Below are 18899 nucleotides of genomic sequence, written 5' to 3' on the forward strand. Positions count from 1 at the left end.
AAAAAATGGGCAATCTTGTATAAATGTGCCAAGCCTAGCATTTTTAAACCTCCAGCTTAATAATTGATGCTATAAATCAGGAACTGTCAAGTTAGGTAAGGGGGAACATAGTGGAAATGAATACATATGAGCATGCATACATACATAATTTTTTATCAGATAAGTTTTTTTAGAAGGAAAAACAATAAAAATCTAAAGAAAGTAAAGTAAAATAAAACTGAAGAACAGTAGGAGAATAGAAACAAAATGAAAGACGAAAGACAAAGGATAAAAGATGTACAGATATAGAGAATTTCTTTACAGTAATTATAACTATGTATCTACAGTGTTCCCTCGATTTTCGTGGGGGATGCGTTCCGAGACCGCCCGCGAAAGTCGAATTTCTGCAAAGTAGAGATGCGGAAGTAAATACACTATTTTGGGCTATGAACAGTATCACAAACCTTCCCTTAATCCCCTAAATTGCAATTTCTCATTCCCTTAGCAACCATTTAGATTATTACTCACTGTGTTTATTTATTAAAGTTTATTTTAAAAAATATTTATTAAAGGCAGACAAAATTTTGGCAATGACATATGATGTCGTCAGGCGGAAAAAACCGTGGTATAGGGAAAAATACTTTAAAAGTATTCTTTAATTAATATTTTTGAAAAACCGTGGCATAGACTTTTCGCGAAGTTCGAACCCGCGAAAATTGAGGGAACACTGCATACCTTTTTTTCTCTCTCTTTCTGTCACTAAGAATAGATCGAACTTCTTTTCTTTCCATATTCTGTCCTTTCTAAAAATTAAAGTATAAAACACAAGGCCATTTTTTCCTGTTTTTAGCAAAGTGTATAAAGGGTTTATAGTCAAAAATAAACATATTGTTTTTTCTGTAAACAAGCAAGTCAATATTGAACAATCTTTCTATCTTTATGCTTATAATAATCTCCCTGCAGTTATCATATATAAAAACAAGCATCCATGAATACTTTCTGGTTGTCTGTCGAATCGTCCCAGCAAGAGAAGTTCTGGTTTTATCTAAAATTCTTTATACCACGCTTTGTATTTGAAATAAAAAAACATATATTTTTCATTAAACAATGTTTCATCCAGCCTTAACTTGATTGTAGCAGCTGTACAGTATTAGAGAAAAGGCCACGGTAAAAATGTGTATTAAGTAAACTTTAATGTTAAGAGAATAGCTTGTACAAAACACGTACATTAGAATAAAGTGGTCACAAAATGATTAGTTTAGAGAAATGTGTTCTAAATGGATTCATGGTTCCTGCTGGTTTTCAAAAATGAAAGGGAATGAAAAACAGACTGAATTTAGTAAACATTAGGAAGTAAATTCAGTTGTTGTGGCAGTAATTTTTAAAAACTTCTGTAATTTCTATTTAGCATTTCTGTCACGGCTAACTGTCTGTCATGCTCTATAATGGAAACTAAGCTTCCTTTGTACGGAGAAGATAAAAGAATGCAGTGCCATCTTCTCCTTCATTCTCCTGCCTGCTGAACAGATTTGGCTCAGCTGCTTCAGAGGCTCTTAAATGGGGACAATGATAATTTTCTTAGACACACAAAAAGACAGGGAGCTCTTCCTGCTTTATACACCAGGCTCCAATTGATGGCACTTAGGAGATGCTGCCAATATTTTTGTGTTTTCCTACTGGGCAGGCAGTCATCAGACGGAAGGAAGAAAAATAATCTTATTTAGCAGGAGCAGAAACATACTTTGATCTGTCGTTAGCAAATTCAGTGTCTGGAGTATAAATCCATACAAGGTTACCTCAAGGGCACAGCACAATTCTCAGGGTGTGACTGATTTGTTTCCTGAGGGCTCTAAGGGAAGAATGCCATTCTTCTAGGGATGGAAACAGCCATAGCAAAGATACTGTACTCTTTTGTTTCTTTGCTGTGGAGTCTCAAAGTATTTGGGTTTTCCAGAGATTTCTAAAGGCAGCAGATTTCTGAAACCAGGTACCATCCAGATCCTAATTACCTGAATCATGATTTAAAGTCAGGTCTGGCATTTTGAGCCAACATGATGAAGCATGGGGCTATTGGCTGATTTCTTCCTTTTTCAGATGTGTGTCTATTTTGTCATATGTGCATTTCATTGATTTCTGTCACACTTTTCAGAGGAATGTTATTGATATTTCTCGGGCTACAAAATGGTGGAAGGTCTTAAGGATAAAACTTATCCAGAAAAACTTAATGAATTCAATCTGTATAGTCTGGAGGACAGAAGGGAAAGGGAGGACATGATCGAAACATTTAAATATGTTAAAGGGTTAAATAAGGTTCAGGAGGGAAGTGTTTTTAATAGGAAAGTGAACACAAGAACAAGGGGGCATAATCTGAGGTTAGTTGGGGCAACGCGAGGAAATATTATTTTACTGAAAGAGTAGTAGATGCTTGGAATAAACTTCCAGTAAACGTGGTTGGTAAATCCACAGTAACTGAATTTAAACATGCCTGGGATAAACATATATCCATCCTAAGATAAAATAGTATAAGGGCAGTCTAGATGGATCATGAGGTCTTTTTCTCCCATCAATCTTCTGTTTCTATTGGTCCATGATTGAAAATTGGTCCTGGGTTTGTGTAATATGACGAAAGATCATATGTCCGAAATGGTTCAGGGTTTCCTGCCTGAACCAAGGGGTTGTACTAGAATATCACAAAGGTCTCTTCCAACTCTGTTATTCTGTTATACAGTCCCAAAGTAGACTTAGAATAACTTTATTGTCACCTTAAATGTGCACAAATAATCATATGTTAAAATGAAATTTCATTGCATAAAGCTCTGAAAGGGTAACCACCTCCAATGTACATTACATAAACATGACAAAAATATATTTATTTATTTATTTTATTTATTTATTCTTTGTCCAATATACAATACATATGGAAGAGAATAGACATTAAGTAATATATATAAAGATAGAGATAGGGAGAGAATATATATGATAGATATATATATATATGATATATATATGTATAGCCCTAATCAGAAATGAACTCCACAAAAAAAGATTCATACTTGATGAAATCAACAAAAGTCTACTCTCTCTTCACCTTAAAATCAGCAACCAAATACACCCTATACTCTGGGATAAATTCAAACAAATATCAATCTGGAGAGCAGAAACAGAAACCCAATACAAGACAGACACACATAATAAGAAACTCCAAATACTAGAGGTACAGCAAAAACCCAGCCCTCCACAACAACTTATGACCAAAACAGTACATAACATATCAGACAGGATACTCGCCACTACAGAAACCAATATTCTTTCAAAAGGATTTAATTTTGCAATAACTCCAAGACGCATACCAACTGAAAACATCATATGTGGAATTGAAACAACTTTAAATAAAATCAACCCAGATACTGCTAACAAAATCAGACTTAAAGTCACTAATATTCTCTGCTCTAGTAAACCTCCTAAAAGCAACATACAACAGGAAGAAAGAGATGCACTTATCAATCTGAAGAAAAACCAGGAAATAATAATCCTCCCAGCCGATAAAGGAAACTCCACTATAGTGATGAATACAGCAGACTACAAAGAAAAAATGACAAATCTACTACAAAACCCGGCCTACAAACTCCTAAGCACAGATCCTACCACCTACCTAGAAAAAACCACCAAATCTAAAATCAAGGCCTCTCCCATCAGCGAAGAAATCCAGCAAAAAATCATCCCCAGAGAAAAATCTTCCATATGTCCAAAACTCTATGGCCTTCCAAAAATACACAAAGAAGGAATACCTCTCAGACCAATAGTCAGTTCTACAAAACCTTGCCAAATTTTTAGCCAAATACCTTCAACCATATACAGAAACTATTACCTCATATGTTCAAAATTCATTCCACTTTATACAAATAATTAAAAAACAAAACCTACAACCCGATGACCTACTTGTAAGTTTCGATGTCGTGTCCCTGTTCACACAAATACCTATTAAAGAAGCCTTGACAGCTATCCAGGACAAACACAAACCCCCCAAATATATCCTAGACCTTACCAACCACTGCCTGACCAATACATACTTCATCTATAATGAACAAAGATATAAACAAATAGAGGGAGCCCCCATGGGATCACCTCTATCACCTGTCATAGCCAACCTCTATATGGAATATTTCGAAAATAATGCTTTAGAGCAAGCCAAATACAAACCCAAACTTTGGCTGAGATATGTTGATGATACCTTTGTAATTTGGCCACATGGTAAAGAAAAACTAGACAATTTCCTCACACATCTCAACAGCCTACACCCCAAAATACAGTTTACTATGGAAACAGAAATCAATGATCAACTTCCCTTTCTAGATGTACTGGTCTATAAAAAACCCAATGGCAGCCTAGGACATACTATCTACCAAAAGAAAACCCATACCAACCGTTATCTAAATGCACACTCACACCACCACCCCACACAAATCACCTCAATGGCCAAAACTCTCATCACCAGAACCAAACGCTTAGCTGACCATGAGCACTTAAAAACTGAATTGAACAAACTCAAAGATGTACTAATTTCTAATGGATTCAAAGAGAAAACAATAACAAACCTAATCAATAAAGAGACACCCCCCAAAAAACAAGATCAAGAACAGGACAATGGCACCACCATCCTTCCTTACATCAAAGGCACCACGGATAAAATTAGTAAAATTCTGCACAAACATAACATCAAAACCTCATTTTGCACTAACCAAAAAATATCTAGTATCCTAAGGAGCCCCAAAGATAAAATCCAATTGGAATACCAAGGAATCTATGAAATCCCTTGCAAAACATGTGCAGCCACATACATTGGACAAACTAACCGAAGAGTGAGCCAACGCATAGCAGAACATGTGAATGCAGTCAAAAAACAAGAAAAGACCTCCTCCCTTGTCCAGCACATTAAAAAAACAGGGCACGGAATTGACTTTGAAAAAACTAAATTACTCCACAAAACAGAGAATTTATATAGAAGAATTCCTCTAGAAGCTATCGAAATTGAGAGGAGACCCCTTTGTCTAAATAAAAGAGATGATACCTCCCGCCTGCCAGAGATTTGGAAACCAGCCTTAAACAAAATAAACACTTCATAATAATCAGCATGTCAATCCTTCTAATAATTATGATTTTAGAATTTTATATTTGGAAATCAGCCTTAAACAAAACACCTCAAAAAAATCTCCATGTCATTCCTTCTAATAACTATGATTACACCAACCAATCAGATCACTGAAACGTGGTCACCCAATCTATTTGCTACATTCAAAGCAAATCTCCACCCCCACACTACATACTAGGAAGAAATGTCAGTTGCTAACATTCCATTTAAAACAACACAAAGATTGGAACTACAGCCTGAAGATGGTGAATGTGATTTCGCCGAAACGTCGCATAGACATGCAAAACATTACACAGGGCAAAACCTGAACTCAGAACAATCTACATATATATATATATATATATATACATACAGTATATATATACAATATATATATACAGTATATATATACAGTATATATATACAGTATATATATATATATATATATATATATATATATATATATATATATATAGAGAGAGAGAGAGAGAGAGAGAGAGAGAGATAAGGAGAGAATATATATGATATATGATATAAGGAAAGGCAATTGGACAGGGGACTAGCTAGACAGCTAGAGATTAAGCATATACCCACATACTGTATATTATACGATACAGAGAAATAACAGTCTAGTCTGGATTTATATATGTATATGATGAATCTTTTGAGTTTATCAGATCGATAGCATAGGGAACAAAGCCATTACAGAATCTGATAATCCTGCTAGAAAAATGTCAAACCTCCTCCCAGAGGGGAGCAACAGAAACAGACCATAAAGTGGGTGGGTGTCTCTAACAATGCCTTGAGCTCTAGGCCAGTGTTTCCCAACTTGAAGATATTTGGACTTCAACTCCCAGAATTCCCCAGCCAGCATATCCAGAATTCCCCAGCCAAATATCTTCAAGTTGCCAAGGTTGGGAAACACTGCTCTAGGCAAATAGCATTTATAAGCAATATCCTGAATGACAGGAAGTGAGCTTCCTATAATCTTCTCAGCTATCCTTACCACTCTCTGTATGGACTTTCTATCTGAGACACTGCTGCCACCAAACCAAACAGGGATGCAGTTTGTTAAAACAACAAAAACAGGAGCAGGTTCCAGAAAGGTATGCCAATTAAAGTTATGCCAATTAAAATTCCTCAAAATGCTGTAATTATTGTGCCCCATTCATTTTATGAATAGGAGTGTTACAAATGCGATGCTGGTGGGATACAGTTAAAAAAAAGGTCCCAGTTAAAACAATTAAAGTGTATCCATTTACAAGGAACAAATGATTTGAAACATCCCAATTATCATGAAAAGCAGTTTGAGCCAAAGCTCCAAAAGCATTTACAAAGAGGATGTTGTGCACAATTGATGAAATTATCTTACTGATGATGCCAGATGATTTAAAGGCAGGAAAGCCCACTTCAAGACAGTCACAACTGAGAAACTCAGTTTACAGCCCAGTATTGGAAGAGGTAAGGTGGACAGAACATCTACAGCCATCATCTTCTTCCTTATTCCAAGTGCTTCTGGAAGAAGAGAAGCTTGGAGGAAAGGACGGTGATAAAATGGCTATAACTTTAGCAATGTCACCCAGTGTTTGTCTTTCCAGGAGGGATAACATGAATAACAATACTTTCAGTAGTTTCTAGTCCCTCTGGTGTGATGTGAAATAGGATTGATTTTGCCATCTTTGGTGTTAAAGTTCCAACTTCAAAGCTTGATTTACAGTTATGGCTCCAACCTATGGAGAAGATACTGGTTTTTTTTTACCCCCCTAAGAAATAAAAGCCATGCAATCAGATAAAAAAAACTTGGGATTCTGGCTAAATCCCTGACGGATCTTGATAGAAGACAGCCTTCTCATTAGTTAATATGGGTTTACTCTCTCCCTTTTCACTTTGTGAAATCCCATCTTAAAGGAATTCATACTATTTTAAGGATTATGACAAATTAATTTCCACAGCTGTAGATATCAAAGCTTTGATTAATGATGGGATATGCCTTTCAAGTACAAAATATTAAAAGAAACATTTCCCACCCTGCAGCCACATAAATTAAAAGCCAAACTTATCTCTCAGCTTGCCTCCCCCTCCTTATTAAAAAAAAATACTTTGCTGTAAAAACAAGCAACGTATGTTTTGTAGAATTAAGCAAGAGATGAAAGATACCAGAGCACATTTCCCTGGAGGCCACTTGTTCTAATGTAAACAATTTTTAAAAACTTAAAAATTCCTCCTTCATCTGGCCCCAATAATTCTGTTGTATGGAAATATAATTACCATATATGTTTTGAGTTAGTCTGTGTTTTTGCAAAAAAGGGATAAAATCTAAAAATGTATATGCTTAAAAGTACCATTGCAGGACATTAATTTTATATTCTGGGTTTAGAGATCTTGCAGTGACTCCACCTTTGTTATTTCATCTATTTCCTAGTGTTGCGTGTTGCCCCTTCTGCATCTCTGAGTCTCCTGAACTTGGGATCAAACGTCCTGTCTCCTGATAGCACCACAACAACTGGATGCTAATGTTTTGAGCTAAATGTTTTATTCCATTTTTTCTGCTGCCAAATTAAGAACAAATGGCAGTTTACCTCTTCAGCCAACAGAACATTCCTAATTTATAGTTAAAGTTTAAAACATCCATGGTAAGAATGTAAATTGAAAAGGCAAAGATCAAGCAAGAGTCTGTGTTATAACGATAAAACTTCTCCTAGCAATTGTTCTGTCGGGCTCTCTGGTAGAATCCTCCCAAAAATCCACAGGTACAAATTTCAGACACACACACGTTTGAAAATTCACAACCATGTTCTTTATAATGAAAATTCACTTAAACTAAGCCCTCTTTTGGTATAGCAAAGAGCACTCCTCTCCAAACAAACTGGTAATTTATACAAGTCCCTTATCAGTCCTGTGATACTTAGCTTGCAGCTGTGAGGCAATTCAAAGTCCTTCTTTCACAAAGTGAAACACACTTTGCTCTGGTTTAGTTTCAAAGCAGGGAAAAATCAGCATACAAAAAGTCAAAGTCAGTAAAGCAGTCATGGAACACAAGGATCAGATAATCCTCCACAATGGCCAAACCCACAGGTTGCTCTTTATAGCAGCCTCACTAATTACCACAGCCCCACCCAACCACAGGTGGCCTCATTTTCTTTGATAATAATCTCTCCGCATTTGTTGTTGCCTATGCATAGCTCTCCGCATGGGTGGCTGTATCATTAACTCTTGTTCTGAATCCAAGGAGGAGCTAGATAATTGATCTCCTTCTGAGCTGTCTGCCACACTCTCCTCCTCCCTGTCAGTCATGTCTTCTTGGTCAGAGGAGCCTTCATCATCAGATTCCACCGGGGGCAAAACAGGCCTGCAGCATGTGGATGTCTCCCCCACACCCACAGTCCTTGGGGCAGGAGCTGGGCCAGAGCTAACCACAACAACAATAATAAAGTACAATACAATAAAGGTAGCAATGACAAATCACCTACCAAACACTGTCTGGAAAAGGTCTGTCACCAGAAACTTCAGAAATGTTAAAATAGAGATAGCAATGTTTCATTCTAAGGGTTAGGACACCAAGTGAAGAATACTGTCTCCTGGCTTCCATTCCTCTATTATCATAGAGGTGGGTTATAACTAGAATCGTCTGCAGGTTATGATCTTTAAAGTATTTCATTGTGCAGGTGCAGTTTACCTGAGTAACCATCTCATTCTTATTGTATCACCCATCCCACTGATCCAGCAGGAAGGGCATCAGCTAAGAATTTTCCCTGGCAAGGCCTATGACGGAAATCTTTTCTGCCCTGTGGAACATATTAAAGCTGGAAGTGAGGTTGATCTCTACTCTTTTGGCTCTCAGAAGAGTGTTAATCCAAGAATGATGCACAGCTCTAGGGTGACTGATACCTGTAGAATTCTCTGTCTTTAACTTTGTATATTTTTTATATATTTTTCCTATTCTAAACTGCCCAGTCATTGTATACGATGAGATGGGCTGTGCATAAATCTGAGTAATTTTGGATATCCTGACAGGATAAAATATGAAAAGAAGTTTTTATATAAGGCATTTATGTAGTGCTAATGCTCCTATTCCTCCCCCATACCCAATTTTTAGTTGTGGCTCACAGACCATTCTAAAATTTGTTTCCAAACTTTAAGAAAACAGGAAATGTTAAAAATGTGCATCATCTTTGGTGAATCCTATATTACCAGGTGAACATGTTTTCATTTATTTCAAATTTGGAGCAAACACTTCTAAACTGGGTTCAACCATGAAACTCCATTCTCATCTATTTCTCCATAACTTTTGCAGCATGAAGTACAACATGTTTTTGTTGCTTAAATAAAATTCCATGGCTGGAAAGAGAAGAATATTTGATCTTGTGAGCTATAATTTTGCTTTCAAATAAAACATATCATTGTGACTAGGGCAGTTTCAGTAATTCCCTAGCAGTTATAAAGAACCAGGGCAAGGATTTGGAAGATATCCCTGTTTGTTTTTCTCTTCAGCCAGTCACTCATCTGGACATAGGTGTGCTGAAATTTTGTGAGATGCACTAGGTGAATGATATGATGTAGACAGTGAAGGGCTACCAAAATTTTTACTGCCACACTGTGGGCGTGGCTTATGCAGGACGCCATGCATTTTCTTTAAACATCTTTCAGTGCAAATTGGGTGCTCTGGAGTGGAGCTCCGTTTTCGTTATCCCACTGCCTTTCCCCCCTGTCCAGGCAGTAGTCCACCCCTGGATGTAGAGCAGTAATTATGTTACAGATAGGCTATTCTCTTATGTTTTCACTTTTAACACTCAACAAAGTTTTCCCAATAATCAGCATTATATGATTCCTCAGTGCTATGCATGCCACATCTGAAATTGGACATGGTGAACTATTACTGAAACTCATCATACTTTTATTTCAAATGAAAAGATTATGGACATTTAAACAGCTCTGCAGTGGTTTCCATGAAATCTGATACAATTCTAAGATTCTATCTTGACCCCAAATTGCTGTTGAAAAAAAATCCTTAAATATATAGTCATTTATCTTTTTCAGTGCCAGATTATAAAGAATGGAATGCTCTTTTTCCAAATTTCATGCTGATTTTGGTCATTCAAGTGATCTACATCAGATTGGGCCAATCTGGAGTTCCAAACCGGGCCTCTGTATTGGATGGAGCAGAAAGCTCTGTACACACTGAGAAACAATTATGGTAAATATAGGGGAAGTGATTTTATTTTATTTAAATCAAATCAAATTTATGTCCTGGTTCTGTTGATATTTTAATTGTTGGCTTTCAAAACCAAGTATGGTCCTCAGCCCAAAATAAATTGTGAAGTAATGTTGAAATATATTTCATAAAGTTGTGCAAAATATACTGTTCAAGGGATAAGCTAATAGCTAGAGGGAAATAAATCTTCTGGAACTGAACTGGAAAGGGTTTGTAGTGTTTTACACATAGTCCAGAGGATAATGAAATATTCCATTCTTGGAATGAGACAATTTTCACATTAATAATTCAAATAGTTCAAACTACTTTCTCAGCAATCCTTAAAACAGAACTGTATGATTGTTCATTTTTATTAAAGGTAGTCCTTGGCTTACATTCATTTATTCAGCGACCACTCAGATGTATAGTGCTGTTAAAATAAAGGACATGACTGAATGGCAAAGTTCTATGTAGAAGTCATGTGATCGTGATAAAGCGCTCAGATGCTCAGCTTGCAGTGATGATGTTACAGAGAGCTATCATCAGATTTGTGACCTTCCTTGCTGGCTTTCCACAAAAAAAAAAAAAAAAAAAAAGGCAAAGTGGAAGAAAGCAATATGGAAGTCAGAAATTGTTCCGATCACTTGTTCCCGCCTGTAGCACCAAACTACCTATGCAGTTTTTCCTGGCCTCCCCCAACTCACACGCAGCCTTTGCCACACCTCTCAAGCTCTAGTAGGAGATGATGAGCCTGAGCCTGAGATAAAATGTGTCATCAGTCTGGAGTCTCTACATCCCTGAAAGAGACCTAAGTCCAGCCCATCTCCCTGTAGAAGATTATCTTCTGTTCTTATTGGATACATCACCTAAACTAAGTAAATCATTAATAATAAATCATGGAACTTGCTCCTCTAAATGTAAGAAGCAATTTTATATCCATCAGATTGTTTGTTGTGGTCCTCAAATTATTTACTTTACTCTAATAGGCAGCCAACCCTCAGGCAGTGGCCTTTCTCAATTTCTTACAACAATTTTTTGTACTGGTTGTATCAAAAATTGTTTTCTGAAGCCGGAGTGGCGCAGCAGGTAGAGTGCGGTACTGCAGGCAACTGAAGCTGACTATAGATCTGTAGGTCAGCGGTTCAAATCTCATCACCGGCTCAAGGTTGACTCAGCCTTCCATCCTTCCAAAGTGGGTAAAACGAGGACCCGAATTATGGGGGCAATATGCTGGCTCTGTTAAAAAGTGATATTGGCAACATGTTGTGAGCCGCCCTGAGTCTAAGAAGAAGGGCAGCATAAAAATCAAATATATATATACATTACATACATACAAACAACAGTGGAACCAATTATAAAAATAGGTGATACTGTATTCTCCAAGTGGAGGTTCTAGCTGTCTGTCAGGGATGCTTTAATGTGGATTCCTGCATTGAGCAGAGGCTTGGATTTACTGGCTTTATGCATTCTTAATAAGAATCTATACAATTCTAAGTGTTATTCATAAATAATGGTAAAACTGACCCAAACAGTGATTAACAATTTTTTATTCCACTTTTAGCCAAAATGATTTGGCCAGCGGACCAGTAATGACAATCTCTATTTTTCTCGCTGAGTTCTGATATATGGAGAAGAGATTAAAGGTCTATCCCTTTTATATTCTGGATTCGAGACACAGAAGGGGATATTCAAAGTATCTTATTTATTAGTAGGACAATATCTTTATGAATTTATTGCTACAAAGAATGTTTTTGAAAATTATTAGAAATGCTAATTATAAATATTTAATTTGTAAACCTTTTGCTTGGAAAATATGCATGAACTCATTTATTATGGCTACAAATTTATGCATATTTATTGTTGATAAAGCAGGGAAGTGACTGAAATATTTACATGAAATAGCCATGATTTATTTGATATGAAGTTGCAGTTATATGATAAAGTGATAAATAAGAGGAGAAAAATTAGTATGCTTTCCATGCTTCGAGTCTTTGGAGAGAGGCGGCATACAAATCTAATAAATTATTATTAATTATTATTATTGTGAAATCTAAGTGAGACATTTAAGATTAAGAATACAATATGCGTAATATGAGGGCAAAACATTTTTCCATGCTTCTGAAGTTAATATGATTAACATGCTGATTTAAAAGAGACATTATCTCCCTTATCTCCAGGAAATACATTGGTAGGAATTTTAAAATGCCATCTTGGGAAAGCCCAGATTGCAGAGTTCTGCAACCGTATAATCCTGTCTATCAGTGGTTGTTCACAAAGCAGGATCTTCAATTAAAAGACAAGTTGAAAAGAAATGTTCCTTCTCTGGATGAGCAGAGTTCATTCAAGAAACTGACGTGCAGTATATCTTCAATTCCAAAGATTTAGAAATTCGTTGATATTTTACTTATGGTTATATAACAACATTCATGAAAGAGGGTTAGATAGCAGATGCAAGGTTATCCCAAAGTTTGCAACAACCACCACAGCATAAAAGTGAAGGAGAAATCCAAGTTTATGAACATGGAGCATCTTTAGTGGTCAGATAATGCTGACTGGCTGAATGTTAAAAGCTTTAAAATTGTCCAAAAAGAAAGGGAGAGGGGGAAAAGGACAGGACACCGTATAGTCTAAAATGAATGGAGGAAAAGGCACACAAGTCTAGCAACTGTTTTCTTTTTCACTTGCTTTGCATTCTCTTTCTTTGGTAGACTGCTCTGTCAAAAAGAAGACAATGGAATTACCCAACAAAGCACTCTTTATCTGACACGATATTTCAGTCTTATTGGGTACACTTTTTTTCTCGCCATGTGCATGTATGAATCTGAACTAGACAGTGTTGTCTCTCTGTGTCATGTAATATATATGGGTATATGCATAATTTTGTATTTATTTAGTCATGTTTATATAATGTATTTTGGAAGTGGTGACCCTTTGAGAGCTGTATGCAACAAAATTTCATTTTAATGTAGGCCAATTAGTGTACATTCAAAGTGACAATAAAGTTATTCTAAGTTTAAATTAAAGAACAATCTCAATTCTAGTGAGTAGTAGTGCTACAATGCAGAGGAGACAAATACAGGTAGTCTTTGACTACGAGCCCAAACTTTTTGCTGTTAAGTGATGCATTTCTTAAATGGGTTTTACTCCATTTTATGGCCTTTCTTGCCACAGTTAAGTGAATCATTGCAATTGAGAAGTTAGTAATGTAGTTGTTAAATGAATATGGCTTTGATTGTCCAAAGGTTGCAAAAGATTATCACATTATCTTGGGACATAGCAACGCTCATAAGAACCAGCTGCCAAGCATCTGAATTTTGATCACAAGATCATGGGGATGCTACAAAGGTTGTAAGTGTGATAAACGGCCGTAAGCATAGTTCCCTCTAAGCTGAGCAGTGAGCAATTGCTCACTTAAAAATCATCATCAACTCAGAGTTTTCCAAACCTGCCCAGAAGCCGACAGGGAAATTTTATTATTATTTCTGTGTCGCCCAGTCCCAAAGGGACTGCCGCTCAGACACTATACTTTTCCGCCCACACCAAAAAAAATTTAGAGAGAACACTGGCCGTAAGCCATTTTTTTCAGTGCTGTTGTAACTTTGAATGGTCACTAAATTAACTGTTGTAAGTCAAGGACTACATGAACACTAGTTTGCAAAAATAGAATAGTATTTAATGAAAAAAGAATCCTTGAACAAGGACCCTATTTTCAAAAAAGGAAATTGCCAGTTTATGTTTTATTCCTACTTAAGATGAACGAATTCCAATGAAGCAATAGATTCAGCTCTGTATATTGTACTGTATGTTGTATGTGGGTATATGCATATTTGTATATGTATGTACATATGCATGTACAGTGATCCCTCGAGTTTCGCATCCTCGAGCATCGCGAAAGGGCTATATCGCTAGTTTTCAACCCGGAAGTAAACTCCACCATCTGCGCATGCGTGCCTTTTTTCTATGGCCACGCATGCGTAGATGGTGGAGTTTCCCGCCGGGCAGATAAGCTGCTGGGCGGCTTCCCTGGGTCTTCCCCCTCTTGCCCCGGTAAGACCCCAGCGGCGGCCCCAGCAACGGCGTGGGCGGGCGGTGCGCGCGCGCTTGGGGAAACCCCAGCTCCGCTTCCCAGCTGGGAAGCGGCCCCAGCAACGCGCACGCGCTTGGGGACATCCCAGCTCTGCTTCCCAGCTGGGAAGCGGCCCCAGCAACGGCGTGGGCGGGCGGGCGGCACGCGCGCGGGGAAACCCCAGGCGCGAGCAACGGGGTGGGCGGCGGTGGAAGTAAAAACACCATCTGCGCATGCGCAGATGGTGTTTTTACTTCCGCACCGCTACTTCGCGAAAAATCGATCATCGCTTGGGGTCTTGGAACGGAACCCTCGCGATGATCGAGGGACCACTGTATATACAAACCCTTTGAAATACCTTTGAAAAGTGTTCGGAAACTTCAGATAGTGCAGAATGCAGCTGCGAGAGCTATCATGGGCTTCCCTAAATACGCCCATGTCACACCAACACTCCGCAGTCTGCATTGGTTGCCGATCAGTTTCCGGTCACAATTCAAAGTGTTGGCTATGACCTATAAAGCCCTTCATGGCACCAGACCAGAATATCTCCGGGACTGCCTTCTGCCGCACGAATCCCAGCGACCAGTTAGGTCCCACAAGAGTGGGCCTTCTCCGGGTCCCGTCAACTAAACAATGTCGTTTGGCGGGACCCAGGGGAAGAGCCTTCTCTGTGGCGGCCCCAACCCTTTGGAACCAACTCCCCCCAGATATCAGAGTTGCCCCCACCCTCCTTGCCTTTCGTAAGCTCCTTAAAACCCACCTCTGTCGTTAGGCATGGGGGAACTGAGACTTTCCCTCCCCCTAGGCTTATAAAAATTTATGCATGGTATGTTAGTATGTATTATTGGTTTTTAAATTGGGATTTTAAATTAACTTAAACTTAAATATTCGATTTGTTTACATTATATTATTATTGGTATGAGCGGGGGCGGCATACAAATCTGATTAATAAATAAATAAATAAATAAATAAAATAAACCCACACACTGAATTAATTGCAGAAGCCAAAAACCAAACCAACTCCAGAAGCCATACACACCCACACAACATTTAACTGAAGAAGCCAAAAACTCTTAAGAATGGTTGTTCAAGGCAAACAGACCTTCTGAGCCCACATTAAGAGGAACATTACCAGCAGAACAATCAGGAACTGGCACCAAGGAAACTTATGCATTTGCTCTTTCTCTGAAAAGTACAATGAGCTCTTGTTTTATGCTTGTTTCTATTTCCTATTCTTCCTATTTTGAAAGGTGGTGAGCAATCTCTGTTGCTCTGGTACCGTTTTCTCCAAAATAAGACATCCCCTGGTAATAAGACCAATCAGGCTTTTGAGTGCATGGCAAAAAGGCCAAGTGCTTATTTCAGGATATACATATATGTATGTAGGTATGTGTGTATGTGTGTGTGTTTTCGTAGATTTTCATGGGTATAAGTATATAGGTCTTGGCATATTCAGGTCTTTTTCTGCGTAAGGTTGATAGAATCCAGGTGACGTCTTCAGGCTGGTGCTTTTGGCTTTGTGTTCACCCCAGCACAAAGCCGAAAGCACCAGCCTGAAGATGACGAGTGGGACCTCATTGAAACATCACCTGGATTCTATCAACCTTTGTACGGGAAAAGACCCAAATATGCCAAGACCTACACACACACACACACACACACACCCAAATATTTTCATTATCATCAAAAATAGTTATTTTAAATATTAGATTTTTCATATGCTGTTTTATTATTGTTAGCCGCCCCGAGTCTATGGAGAGGGGAGGCATATAAATCTAATAAATAAATAAATAAAATCCCCCCTGAATGATTTGTTTAACCAATCCCTGTTAACAGGAGATGTTCCTGAGGATTGGAGAATAGCCAGTGTTGTGCCTATCCACAAGAAGGGCAGTAGAGAAGAAGCTGGTAAATACAGGCCAGTTAGCTTGACATCAGTTATAGTTAAAATGATGGAGACTCTACTCAAAAAGAGGATAAATCAGCACCTAAAAAACAATAACTTATTGGACTCAAATCAGCATGGCTTCACTGAAGGCAAATCATGTCAGACTAATCTCATTGATTTCTTTGACTATGTCACAAAGGTGTTGGATGAAGGTGGTGCTGTGGATATTGCCTATCTGGACTTCAGCAAAGCCTTTGATGCGGTTCTACATAAAGAGCTGATAGATAAATTAGTGAAGATTGGACTTAATCCTTGGATAGTTCAGTGGATTTGCAACTGGCTGAAGCGTAGACATCAGAGAGTTATTGTTAATGGCGAGTATTCTGAGCAGAGACAGGTTACAAGCAGTGTGCCACAAGGGTCTGTTCTGTGTCCTATTCTTTTTAATATGTTTGTGAGTGACATAGGGGAAGGTTTGGTAGGGAAGGTTTGCCTATTTGCCGATGACTCTAAAGTGTGCAATAGGGTTGATATTCCTGGAGGTGTCTGTAATATGGTAAATGATTTAGCTTTACTAGATAAATGGTCAAAGCAATGGAAACTGCAGTTTAATGTTTCCAAATGTAAAATAATGCACTTGGGGAATCTGAGTATTGTATTGGCAGTTCTGTGTTAGCAAAAACTTCAGAAGAGGATTTAGGGGAAGTGATTTCTTACAGTCTCAAAATGGGTGAGCAGTGTGGTCGGGCGGTAGGAAAAGCAAGTAGGATGCTTGGCTGCATAGCTAGAGGTATAACAAGCAGGAAGAGGGAGATTGTGATCCTGCTATATAGAGCGCTGGTGAGACCACATTTGGAATACTGTGTTCAGTTCTGGAGACCTCACCTACAAAAAGATATTGACAAAATTGAATGGGTCCAAAGACGGGCTACAAGAATGGTGGAAGGTCTTAAGCATAAAACGTATCAGGAAAGACTTCATGAACTCAATCTGTATAGTCTGGAGGACAGAAGAAAAAGGGGGGACATGATCGAAACATTTAAATATGTTAAAGGGTTAAATAAGGTCCAGGAGGGAAGTGTTTTTAATAGGAAAGTGAACACAAGAACAAGGGGACACAATCTGAAGTTAGTTGGGGGAAAGATCAAAAGCAACATGAGAAAATATTATTTTACTGAAAGAGTAGTAGATCCTTGGAACAAACTTCCAGCAGACATGGTTGGTAAATCCACAGTAACTGAATTTAAACATGCCTGGGATAAACATATATTCATCCTAAGATAAAATACAAAAAATAGTATAAGGGCAGACTAGATGGATCATGAGGTCTTTTTCTGCTGTCAGTCTTCTATGTTTCTATGTTACACACACATATAACAGGGTCTTATCTTTGGGGAAACACAGGTATTATATCGTTGTTTATTATGAGTTTTATATTTTGAGAGTAGAATTATTATTGCAAGCCGTAAAAGATGAATAAATCATCTCTCCAGAATGAATTTTGGGCGAAATGGCCAATGAGCCTCACACATTTTCTTAAGGCTGCATTGCTTCAGAAAATAAATGATGCAGAAATTCAGTGGGGGCAGTAGACATTTATGGCATCTTTACTCATCATGTCAGAAGCCTATGTTAATACTTCCATGAAGAAAATGGTTTCATTCAGCTAACTTGCCAAAAGCTTTTGCTGACACAGATGGTATTCCATGGTTCTTTACTTGATTTCCTGAGTTGCCCACATTCAGAATTTCTCAGTATTTGCTACCTGAAGACACATTTTGTGAGAAATGCGTTCCATTAATTTCATCAGCCTGCCTTTATAATTTTGCCACTAGAAGAAAAAAAAATGTAAATTTCTTAAGTTGTTTTTTAATCAGTTTCCACTGGCAAAGAGTATTTTTAATAGGAGAAATATAATGGAGACTCGCCAGAATTAATCTAATGTGTGCAAGTGCATTATCTGTCAACAATATGTAGTTTATTTTTTGCAAAAGTCCTGGGCACCTCTCATGCTAACTAGAAACACTGGAGAATATTCTTATATATAATTCCAGAAAATTTACTATGTTTTTATTAGGGAAAAAAAGTTAACTATCACAAAACATCTGCCTCACTATTACCTTATGTTTAATAACTTCTCTGGACAAGTTTGAGTTCAATTGATTCACCTAATACTTGTTAACATATTGTAAGCTACGTAGATTCACACTCAGTAAGACTTCTATAGGTCTTTTAAAATTTCTTTCATACATTTTTGAGGTATTAGTAATACATTTGGGATTATACCACTTTAAAAATCAGAGATTGTTTTGGGGAATGTTCCCTCATACAAACATTAAAAAAAAACTTACTTTGGTAAAGATTACCCTTATTTCCAAAACAGCAACCACCCTTTTTGGAGCTTTGTCATAATGCTGACAATATTAACAACTTGACAAGACAGATCCCTAAAAAAAAGCAAGGCAAATAAAAAACACACCACAATAATTTTCCTTTGCTCTCACTCTAGCATTTATGGAAAGCTTCCGACAAGAACTGCTTTAATAATTACTATTAAAATAAAATATTTTTAAAAAATTTATGCTTGTTGATACTGCTTGTAAATTAGTTTAGTAGGCTTTGAAGATATTCAATCTTCTTTCCTTGT

The 18899-nt window shown here is 37.5% G+C and overlaps 1 long non-coding RNA gene across 1 annotated transcript; it reads right to left on the reverse strand.

Moving 5' to 3' along the window:
- Positions 1–10636: 10636 nt before the first annotated feature.
- Positions 10637–18689, reverse strand: LOC139161769 (uncharacterized). The gene is made up of 2 exons (XR_011558156.1): positions 18604–18689; positions 10637–10861 (listed from the first exon to the last, which is right to left on the reverse strand). It is a non-coding gene; the product is annotated as an uncharacterized lncRNA (long non-coding RNA).
- Positions 18690–18899: the final 210 nt, after the last annotated feature.

The sequence above is a fragment of the Erythrolamprus reginae genome, chromosome 1 (assembly GCF_031021105.1).
Source record: "Erythrolamprus reginae isolate rEryReg1 chromosome 1, rEryReg1.hap1, whole genome shotgun sequence".
Lineage (NCBI taxonomy): Eukaryota > Metazoa > Chordata > Lepidosauria > Squamata > Dipsadidae > Erythrolamprus > Erythrolamprus reginae.